This window comes from Nicotiana tomentosiformis, chromosome 9, assembly GCF_000390325.3.
Source record: "Nicotiana tomentosiformis chromosome 9, ASM39032v3, whole genome shotgun sequence".
NCBI classification, from domain to species: domain Eukaryota; kingdom Viridiplantae; phylum Streptophyta; class Magnoliopsida; order Solanales; family Solanaceae; genus Nicotiana; species Nicotiana tomentosiformis.
Window position 1 is genome coordinate 76,483,849 of NC_090820.1, and position 12,574 is coordinate 76,496,422.

Genomic DNA, 12,574 nt, shown 5'->3' on the forward strand with positions numbered 1-12,574 from the left:
GAGGTAAGTCTCATGTCTAACTTTGTAAAGGGGAATTTACCCCGTAGGTGCCATAACTATCATATGCTACATGTTATGGGAGCCACGCACGTATGAAGTGACGAGTGTCCATGTGTATGCTAGAATTTCTGATTAGGTCCAGGTAGACTTAGACTCATGCCATGCTTTAATTGTAGTAGTTGAGTTGTTTTGCCTATTTAATTGCTTTACTTTATATTTTTACCTGGGACTAGATTAGTGTATATTATCGGACTGGCGATTTTGGATATTTAGCGAGCTACTTTATTAGCAGTAGATATTATACTTCCTTTTACGGATTTCTCCCATGTTGTATGAATTTTTCCGAAAGTTTCTTGAATTTCATAACTCACACATATATTCGTGAGTGGGGCCAGTGACCTGTCAAGTTTCACTATTCCTATGGGATCGGGCTGAACGCATCATCTGTATCATTATGGGATTAGGTCTTTCACCTCGGCAGCATTATGAGATGCATATATGGTTCGTGCCGGTCAACCCTCAGCAGTGTACACGATTATAGAATTGGGCTGAGTATTTCGGTGGTACTATTATGGGATCGGGCCGTACGCCATGACATGAAATCATGCAATTACTATTATGGGAACGAGTTGCTCGCCTCGGCAGAATTATTAGTAAAATTTGGTAAGAAGTCAGTGTACCCGTGACTTTTCCTGACTTGAGATGTGATAATTTATCTAGTGTTGACCATTATGTATCCTATTCGAAGTAGTATCCGTTTATTGAGGACTTCATGTTTATTCTTCTGTTAAGGATCGTATTATGCACTTATGTTTGTTTTGTTATTTTTACCAGCTATGCCTCATATCTGTTTACTTTTAGTATACTTGATTTATTGGACAACTAGTAAGTGTCGACGTCGCCCCTCGTCACTACTTATTCGAGGTTAGGCTAGATACTTACTGGGTGCGCGTTGATTTATGTACGCATGCTATACTCCTGCATTAATTGTGCAGGTAATAAGACTTGTTCATTTGGTGGTCATCTTGGCGCATAGGCGCAATTGTTGAGGGGACTTTATGGTGAGCTGCATTCCATGTTATGATCTGTAGCACACAAAGTCTCCATCATATCCATTTATTTCATCTTGTCTATTTAATATTCCACACATATGTTATATTAGTATTGTATTCCTTAGTAGATGTTCATGCACTTGTGACACTAGAATTTGGTGATTTAGATTTTGATCGTGGTTGCATTATGTTATGAGTGTAGTATTGGTGTGAACAGTAGGGTATTTAATCACGTGTTGTGGCAGTTAGTGCTTCAGGAAAAGGATTATTAGGTTCATGAGTGGAGGATTCATTATTTAATTCCAACGTCAGAGAGGTAATTGGGCTATGGGTGTTCAAGCCTTGGCTAACGAAATAGCCAAATTTTATATCTCCGAACTTGGTGGAATTCTTGTCTACGTTGTGGTGTCGTCGTCCTTGTTTGAACGCATTAAGGCTCATTTGTATGATGGTCTTCATTTGTTTGCCTTTGTGGAACGGTGTTGTGAAAAGGTTTTTAAGAAGCGGTTATCGGAGATGACGGTGTGTTGCAATTTTAGTACCTAATCAGTGTTTCAAGTGTCGATGGTTTGAGAGAGATGATCCTTGAGGAGTATTAGAAATGATGGAATTATATTTCTTCGGGTGGTGCGGAGGTGGATCGTGATATGGGACGCATTATTGGTGGTGGAATATGGGACATTATTGGATATGTATTGCGGTTGTTGAATTGTTAGTAGGTCAAGTATGAACAACAGAGGCCCAGTAGTTTGCTTAGGAAGATGGTTTAACCGGAGTGGCAGTGGCACCATATCATATGCATTCTGTAGTAGGATAGCCATATACTTTGAGAAAGTGTAGAGTGATTTGGTTCATGGTGGACAAATGACTAAGTCTGTGTATTTCGTTTGGGGTGGTGGCTTATATTCTCAGGAAGTTCGAACGTGACAACATAGTTCTTTTGGAATTTAGAGAGACGTGAATGCTTGATTATCGTTTTGGGATGCTAAATGGATTTGAGTTTCAAACGTATTGTTGGACCTGCGGTTGATGCTAATGGGATGAACAGATTCTTACAGCTGTTGGACGAGCATAGACTCATAAGGATTAACCAATTTCATAGTGGCCATGGAAACATTTTTGGAGGATACCGGTATGGTTGTTACATAAGAGGGCTATCTCCTGTGAGAAGGTGGAGGGTGGATGATTTCTTATGATGTTCTTATAAACAGTTCTACCTTCTATCCCACTGGGAGCATATACTTCGATGTGGGCTTGGATCACTTGAAGAAGATGGTGCAACTATCAGGAGGTGGAGTGTTCGATTGTGGCTGGTAATTCAAGATGTGTTATGATTAGTGCAACGAGAGCTTGTGAGGAATTTGGCTGAGTAATGGTGTGAGATCATGGTAGCTAATTGGAGATTCCATTGTGGGTCCTTGGATTTTGTGATTGTTGCTTAAAGCCAAGTGGGAGAGCCTACCATCGATGATTGGGTCACGTGATTATGTGTCCTGGCAATTTGTGGTTATCGGTACATTGGTTGATTAAATATGATGGATAAAGAGAACTTCAGGGGTAATTCAAGCAAGGAATTTGATGGATATATGGTACAGTTCACTTTACCGTTTCATGTGAAGGTCGTGGAAAGACTTAGATTTTATACTTCTTGTGAATGTGATATATAAGGGAAAGGATTCACTCGGTTGTTTCTTTGGGGTATTTGTGTGCTAACGGAGCACTAGTTATCTGGTTTTACATATTCGGGACTAGCTGCGACTAGGTGACATCCAATAATGTTTTAAGTTGATTCGAGACTTAAGGTGTAGTGCATAAGGATTTTTGGGTTCGCTTTTGTCACGCCCTGAACCTGGGGGCGAGACCGGCACCTGATGCGTCACCTATCCTTGCGTACCAACTTGTGACTAAGGGAATCTGAACATATAATGTCATACTTTGGCCATGAGCCACATTGCAAGACAATTTGAGAAGAAAAATATAAAACTAAATGGAAACCAATGCTGACTAAACATCAATAGAAAGCTAGGCCGGCAAGGCCGGCATAACTACTACAGCTGACAAACCAACAAAATATACATACAAGGCCTACAAGCCCAACATACTGCACTAACTGATAGGTTATGTCTACAAGCCTCTACTGATGGATGTACTGTGATCGGAATAGGGCCCCGACCTACCCATAACCTATATACATATATACACTAGATGTACATAAAACTCTAGACCCCTCAACTCTAAAGGACGTGGAACTTACCGATAAAGCTGAACTCGGGCAACACCTATTGAGGAGGTCTACCCATCTGTTTGTCTGAACCTGCACGCATGAAATACAGCGTCCCTAGAAAGGGGGACGTTAGTACGAAATAACGTACCGAGTATGCAAGGCAATAAAATAACTAAAAGTTTAAACTGAACTGATAATATAATAATTGAAAGTAACTGAGAGTCAAAGATCATCTGGAGATATACTTACCTGTTGATACTGACTCAACTCTCTCAATATAGTAAATAAAATAGATGTCCGGCCCTATAAGGCTCATAATGTGTAACTGCTCCACCGTAGTAGGCTCGCTCATAGGTGCTCGGCCATACTAGGTTCTGTATCTCGGCCATGTTGGGCTCGCTCATAGGTGCTCGACCATAGTAGGCTCGGTATATAACTTACCATCTGATCGGAGGATGCCCAATAGGGGGCTGCCAACCGATTATAGCTCGATGGTGGGGAAAATACTGTAATACTGTATATATATAGACCCTCTTCTCTCTTGACCGGAAGAAGACAATAGTGAATTGAATATAAAGTCCCGATACGGGAGAATACTGTAACTTATGAGACTAGGAAAGTGTATATAAATTCGGGAGTATGAACTTCTCTTTATGCCTCGTTATCAAATACGTGTAATTACGATATCATGCCAAAATGAAGAAAGGTCTTAACCTTAACATGCCTGAGCCGATTCTCTTGAAAATCCCTCTAACACAAGTCAATTGCGACAACACGTAACGGCAAGATCGGAGAAGGGAAAAATCCATATTATATTCTTGAGAAAGATTGCACCGTACTCCCTTATAATTGTAAAATCTACGTTGTTTTGAATTGTTGAAGATCTTGTCTTGCTTATGTGACTTACGTTTGTAACACACAAACATTCACGTTTTAATTCTTATCAGATGCATATGAGAATGAGTTTGTGATTCACGTTGCAATAGCATTGTAAAAGGTCGCATGAATTCTTTTTGGAGAATTCCATCTGTATCCTCTAGCATGCATTCCCATTCCTTTAATGACGTAGGGATGTTATTTGCTTAATTTAGAAATGTCTTATACCTTACCAATATAAAAGGTAATTCATCAAGGCATCATATCTTCATGCCATATCCAAGAATTCTTATGTGTAAACAAGGTATCATTTGTCTTATGACTCATTTTGCATATTTTGCCACTTTGTCTTAGCTTATCCCATGTGACAGCCCCAAAAAACCCCTTATTCACTTAATACCATAATTATCTCTATAATTAATCAATTATATCAAATTACTTAAAATACTACTCATTTTTAACACACTTTATACATCTTGCTATCATGGTCATGTGGTACCTTGTATGGCACTAGTCCATAAATAAGAGGTATTTTAGCTTGCACCGTATTTTATCTCAAAATATCAAACTTCGACGCAATTCATTTTCTCCGATTTTCTTACCGTCCCCCCTTCTTGAATTTACTCATCACTTGCTTGAAATAACATAATGCTTATAATCTCAAAATAATCTCATTCCCGAACTTACGTCGATTAACTTATGACGAAACTTTAACGTACGACAATGCGGGATGTAACAGCTTTGTGGCTGAAGTTTGGGTTTTGCAGTAGAGTGTGAAGGGTATTAGGAGTATTTTATGTTATCATCGGGTCTACGGTATAGTGTTAGGAAGATGGGAGGAACAACTTCAGATCCTCAAAAGACCTTTTAGAGAGGATGTATCAGTTGGAGATACTATTAAGTGTATGAAGAGAGCATAAAGTGACATATGGGTATTGAGGCAATGTGGTCTTGTGGTTTTGGGTTACTCAGAAGGAGTGTTGATTGAGGTCCATTGTGTGCGAGGAAAAGATAGGTACTGATTCTAAAGGTAAGTCAAGAGAAAACTGAGGAGTTGAGTCAGTTTAGTAGTGGTTTGGATCGGCATGGTAAAGAAAATAATAGGTTCCTCCGGTGTGATAAGGCTATACAGGTGTTTCTTGGCTATAATTGTAGGTTTGGAAGTCTGCGTGACTCGGTTCATTTAGAAGAGTTGGTTTAATGGTTCGGTTTGTCCAACCTGGTCCCAAAGAGTTATAATAGTTTAGACCATGACTTGAGGTTTATTCTTTTGCGGTTATGGGATGTTGGTTGTGTGTCGCAACTTTTCCATCTGAACTGAGTTAAGTGAAAGGTTTCTAGAAGATGAAGTGTTTATTCTACTGGTGGTTCCGTAGTTATGATGAAATTTTTGTACTCTCGCATAACAACAGGAAAAGTGTAGTAAGGGGTATGTAACTGGAATTGAAGGATCAAGGTTGTGGTTCTATTTTGATAGAAATGTCACAAGCCCGGATGAGCGGGGGAGATTCCAGATGTTCATAGTAGGCTGGCGCTATTTTCGGGTTGCTGAGGATGGTTTGTTTCGTGAAAGAAGTATTGTGTATTGAGTTGCGGATGCTTGACTAGCACTACAAAAATAGCATGGTCGGTGGCCATTGATATTCAGACATTGTTACTTGGTGCGGGAGGTTGTGAGAGTACCTCCTGTGGAATGATTATGTAGGTGCGACGCATCAGTAACTTATGTAGTAGATATTGAGGTCAGGTACATAGATTTTGGTACTATTGCAAACTAGAGAGTTCATGTCTGAGAAATGCTCTATTCATTTGGTTTTAGACTGTGAAGGTTCTTCCAAAATTGATGGTTGATCGTATGTGTTATAGATAAGGTCATTATGGATCTTTGGAAGGTTGTTGACCTATTTTGGGATGATTGGAATCGACTTTGAGACCCGTGAGTAGACCTAATGTGAAGGTGTATTTGGCATAACATTGGTGATGGATGAGTCTTTGGGCATAATGGATGTTATTCCCACCCTCGTCTATTTCATGTGTTACTCTTTTATTCCATGTGGGTTGTGAGACGTCTTGACTATTCACATTTGTGTTGTGATCATATGTAGCTTGTAGTGTTATATGAGCGAGATGGCTCACGAGATGCTGGTTATCTATTGCACCTTAGTCGTGCTTGAACGCTTGTAGCGCATGACACTAAATGTCTCCCCGGGGTTATGTTTATGAACTTGGCATGCTCATGGTTGATATATGTGTGTTTAGTGAGTGTAAGCATTTTTGCTCGATGGCCATTCCCTTACTGATTGTTATGTGTTGATCAGGTGGCACGCCGCCACGGGTGCGATGTTTGGATTGGGTTGCACGTTGCAACCGTATCATGTGTGGATTGGGTTACACGCAACAAAAGTGAGATGTTGGGTATGGCTCCTTATATTTATTTTTTATGTTTTGTTTCTCATATCTCTAAGATAGGTTCATAGTATTCATTTGGTTATTTTATTCGTTACGCAGACTGGATAGCTCTATACTCGGGTTCGCTTTTCCTTATTGGTCATATTCGAGTTTTAGCTTACTAGCACGTTGAGGACGTCGTATGAGATTTTAGATGGTTTTGATGTGGCTTGTCGACTGAGCAACTTGTACTAGGTGAGACAAATATGTTAGGCTTGAAATTAGTGCAATTGGATTTGTACAATGTATATTGGAAGGAAAATATCACTAATGAGTTTAGAATAATGCAATGGTTATTATCGAGTGGAGAGACTCCGTGAGTTATTGATTTGGCTGGTGGTTATGAGTTTATATATATCTCTTTCATTGTTGCAGTATTGCAAGGGTTGGAACAGGGCTTGTACGTGTCATGAGGTATATTACATGCATCTTCTTCGTAAATTTGCAGCTATTGTCGTTGGAGGATGTTACTATGGACAAATGAATTATGTAGTGCATTGTGCGGTTACAGCACGGGTGTATGACCATGTTTTGGTACAACTTGTGGAGATTGATAAGGTGTACGTATGCTAGAATCGGACTTTGTAGAGAATTCCAGATGTTGGAATTTGGTTCTAAGGCTTGTGGGCTAAGGTAGCAGGCAGGATTTTCAGTCTGGGTTGAGCTAATGTGCTCATATGGATTGTGGTGGTACGGGTAGGTGTATGAGGAGTTCGGCAGTGATTTTGGAAACTTTGGAATAGTTCTTGGCACGTTCGACAATGAACGTATGTTTAAGTCAGGGAGAATATAACGACCCGAATAATTATTTTAAGCTCTAGCATGTTGTTCGGCTGTTTGAGACTTTGAGTAGCTTTACTTTATGTATTATGACTTTCACATGTGGTTGGTATCGATTTTCGAGAAGTTCGACATTGATTTGGAATAATAAATCACAATTCAGAAGCTTTAAGTTGGAAGAGTTGATCAAGGTTTTAATTCTGAGTAAACGACTCCGGAATCGAGATTTGATGTCTCCTATAGGTTCATAAGGTGATTTTAGACTTGGCGTATGTTCGGGTTGACTATCGGATGGTCCGAGAGCGAGTAGGCGCTTATTATCGGAAGTTTGTATTTTGAAGGTCTTAAAATTTTCTATGTTTGACTTAGAATGTACTTTGATATTGTCGGACTCTGGGTTGTATTTCAGGACCTTGGATAGGTTCGTTTCATCGAATGGAACTTGTGTGTAAACTTTGGTCGTGATTCGGACACTTAAATTGCACACTAGTTAAGTTTTAGAAAATTATTTGACCACTAAGAAATAGTGGACTTAACGAGCTCGGATTCATTATTTAAAGGTTTCTATAGGTTTGTATGATTATTTTGGACTTGTCTGCAGGTTTAGGTTAGATTCTGATGAGTTTCAGATGGGTTTAGATTGTGTCGCGCTCATATTTGATAGTTCGGCGTCGTTTCTTTTGGCATAAAGGGTATAATACTAACAAAACGACCTTTGATTTATAATTTATATAAACCATTATATCCGTATCGTAATTACGGAATCATAACAACAACAATCGTCTAATTTCGAGGAAATACGTGAGAGTTATGCCAATTTTCGTGCCGGAAAAGATTGCTGGTTTATGTGAGATTTTTTGTTCTTCGCAAACGCGAGGGAGGTCCCGCGAATGCGAAGAAGGAATTCTAGGTTGACCGGTCAACGCAAAAAAATTCTCTTCGCGAACGCGAAGTTCTCCTGCGAAGGCAATGAAAAAAAAAAACCCGGGCAGTGGTTTAAATTGGCAAACCGAGCAATTTAGTATTTTGAGCATATCTTGAGTTCTAAAGATTTGTTTCAGGTGATTTTGTGGCATTTTTCTTGTCTCAACAAGGGAGTAAATATATAACTTTTATTTTTATTTTTTTCCATGAATTCTACCGTTGGTTAATATTTTTTATTCGTGTTGTGATTCAGAAATTGAGATTTAGAGCCTCAAAGTAGAAAATGGTAAATTGTTGATTAGAGGGTCAATTCACGGAAAATATTGTATGCTTTTCTGGATATAGACTATATACTTTATGGGTAACATTTATTTTAGATAATATTCCAGATATTGTATTCCTTAGTAGATGCTCATGCACTTGTGACACCGAATTTTGGGGATTTAGATTTTGCTCGTGGTTGCATTTTGTTATGAGTTCCTGTTTATATTTCGGCCACATACGAATATATAAAATAATGACATCTAAACTTTTTATGAAAATGAACGAACTTTCACTCTTTGCTTCCTTAATTATTTCAAATGCATTTTGGATTTACTATTGACATATTGATTTAATTGTTAGCTTGCCTAACGGTAGCATTGGACGCTATTATGGCCTATAGTAGGATTTGAGTCGTGACAGATTGGTATCAAGCTCTAGGTTAATTTAGGTCTCATGAGCCATGAAAAAGTCTAGTAAAGTCTTGTAGATCGGTACGGAGACTTTTTTACTTATCTTCAAGAGGCTACAAGACTATTAAGAGAATTTTCCTTTCTTGATTCCTTTTCGTGCTATTCGATTTTGTTAAAGCTTATATCTTCAGTCCTTCATACTCATTCGAACACGATGTTGAGCGCTTATTAGCAATTGGGCATCGACGAGTTGTAGTGGTGCAGGATATTTTTCCCTGCGTATGCATGCGGACTATTATCGTCGCCTTGTAGAGGGGTGTTCTATTGTTTTAGCCCAATGTTAGAGTTGCCCATGGTTTAGAGCCTATACATAGTATATTGTGATGTTCATGCATTATTATCGTGCAGTGTTTGTGTGAACGGTATGAGTGTTTAATCATGAGGGTGCAGTAATTAATTCCAGTATCGGAGAGTTAATTGGGCTATGGGTGTTTTGGCCTTGGCTAATGGAGTAGCCAGATTTGATATCTCCGAACTTCGTATAATTCTTGTCTACGTTGTGGCGTCGTCGTCCTTGTTTGAACGCATTAAGGCTCGTCAGGATGATGGTCTTTATTTGTTTGCCTTTGGGGCATGGTGTTGCGAAATGGTTTCTAAGAAACGGTTATCGAAGATAACAGTGTGTTGTGATTTTAATGCCTAATCTGTGTTTCCAATGTCGATGGTTCGAGAGAGATGATCTTTGAGGAGTTTTAGACATGATGGAATTCTATTTGTTCGGGTGGTACGGAGGTGGATTATGATGTGGGACGACATTATTGGTGGCGGAAGATGGGACATTATTGGATATGTATTGCGGTTGTTGAATTGTTAGTAGGTCAAGTATGAACAGTAGGGGCCAAGTAGTTTGCATAGGAAAATGGTTTAACCTGAGTGGCAGTGTAAGGCCGCGTAAAATTTCGCCAAGGAATTTAAGGTTTTGGGTTGAAGAATGCACTGAGGAGTTGATGGAAAGTTTTGGCTGAAGAACGCGATTTTGGGTTGGTTTCGCGACCGCAGAACCATTTCATGGGCCGCATAATCATTGTGGAGTTGAGCAGAGAATTTGTTGAATTTTGAAGGTTGTTCTGCGGTCCATTATGCGATCGCGTAGTTATCTCGCGATCCACATATTCGTCACAGACTTGGCATGGAGAATTTTGGAGAGTTATTTTGCAATCCACTATGTGGCCGCATAAGTGGTCTGCGGACTGCAGATCTGCCGCACACCTGTCTAGACCAACCCAGATTTGGAGGACCATTTTGCGGTCCAATTTGCGGACCGCAGACATGATCTGCGGTGCATTCTGCTACCAGAGAATTGAGATTGGAGGGCCCATTTTTTTATTTTAGAGAGAAGTGAGAGTGTTCTAGAGAGAGAGGAGGAACCCCCAAGTGTGTTCTTCATCAATCCTTGTCCAATCTTTGAAATTCAATAAGGAAATCTCACAAGAACTTCACCCAAGAGGTAAGATTCTAACCCTAGTTTTCAATTTCGAGTTTGGGAAGAAGATGGCAAATTGGGAATGTGAGTCTTGGGTACAAGAGTTGTTATTTATGTATGCATGTAAATATAAGTATGGTGGGAAGGTGATTGAGCTAATATGAGTAAACTCTTAGTATTGAATGGGTTGCGGAGTGAAGAAAATCTTGTAGATGAACCTTGTAGTGTAATTTGCACACCTAGTGCTTGATGAAATATCTAAGTGAGCTGAAACCATGAATCTCTCCTTAATTATAGTTCAGTTGCTATATCTCTAGTTGTTTGTAATTGCTAGAAGTGTTGGGACGTTGTGGTAATCTAAGGGAAGCTCAAGCAAGGTATGTTGTCTAAACTTCACTCCTAGAATTGAATCCTATGATGTTCTTGTAAGTCCCGAGTTACTCATTATAAAATTACTATTCCAAATAAGCTTTGTGTCGAAAGGTATATGTTCAAAACGTGTTCCGAACACTCTTGTCCTATTATGATATCATACGAGAATGTGTTCAAGTATGGGATGTGTCTTAAGATGTTATGACTTCAAGTCGTGTTTCGAATGAAGGCTATTATGCCAAATTGTGTAAGAAACCTCTATGTGCTTAAGACTCTTAATTACTCATATGTGTAATAAAAGTTGTGATTAGAGATTTTTTGTTGTTGATAATCTATAAAGATGCTTGAAAGTGAAAGGAGTGAGTTGAATATATAAAGTATGGTCACCGTGCCAAGAATGAAAGTTATAATTGTGGCCAATAGTGCCAATGAAATGATATGATGTGTGAAAGATTATGAAACGAGCCTTTATTCAACTGTTCCAAATTGACTCCGATAATAGAATTGTCCAAAAGCTTATGTACTCAAGTCATGTCCAAATGTGGTTGTTCTCACTAATGCTATGCTTGATAGGTATTTCCAATATGTTTTGAGGTCTTACATATTGTTCTTGAGTTGAAATTGTGTATTGCCCTCTTAGGAAAAGGCATTTCAAGAATACTCTATATGTTGATGTTTGTGATGATAATCCTAAAAAGTAAAGAAATGAAAGTGTGGAATATGAAATACGACCATTGTGCCATGAAAGAAGAATCATATGTATGGCCAAGAGAGCCAATGAAATAATGATGTTGTAAGTTGATGAAAGTACGAATGAGGTGATATATGGTGTGAAAGATTATTCATGAAAGGCTTTGGTGTTCCTATGTGTTATAAGCTCCTACGTTCTCACGAGTAAAGGCTTTGGTGTTCCTAAATGTTTTAAATGCTCTTAATGTTCTGTGATCACCCATGGAAAGTACAAGTAAGTGATAGTATGAACATGAAATGTGGCCGCATTCCACGATGAGAATTATGAGGGCATTGTATGTTTCAATGGTTTCAATTATTCAATGTACGCTTCTAGAATAATAAATGCAAATGACTTTGATGTTAAGTCCCCAAGAATCATGAACTTAGCTAATGACCTCAACATGACAAGTGAGTTAATAACGAGATAAAAGGGAGATGTCCTATGCTAAATGATGATGAACCTTAAGAAAAGAAATTGGGCTCATGTGCCATTCAAATCGACTTATTGATTCACTCTGCATGTGCTAATGTAATGAGATGTGTTTCTCCATGATGAGCAAGAACATGAAGTGTTCCAATGACACGGGAAATTACGACCTTAAATGTATTGTTAATCATGTCGCTTTGAGTTTATTTATGGTTATGTTCATAATGATGTGTTATGAACCCTATGGACGGGATATCAAACACATAGGTAAATAATATGAATGAATCCTATGGACGGTCTATGAAACGTATAGGTATATAATATGAATGAATCCTATGGACGGTCAATGAAACGCACAGGTATATAATATTAATAAATCCTATGGACGGTCTATGAAACGCATAGGTATATAATATAAATTAATCTTATGGACGGTCTATGAAATGCATAGGTATATAATATGAATTAATCCTATGGACGGCCTATGAAACACATAGGTATATAATATGAATGAATCGTATGGACGGTCTATGAAACGCATAGGTATATAATATGAATGAATCTTATGGACGGTCTATGAAA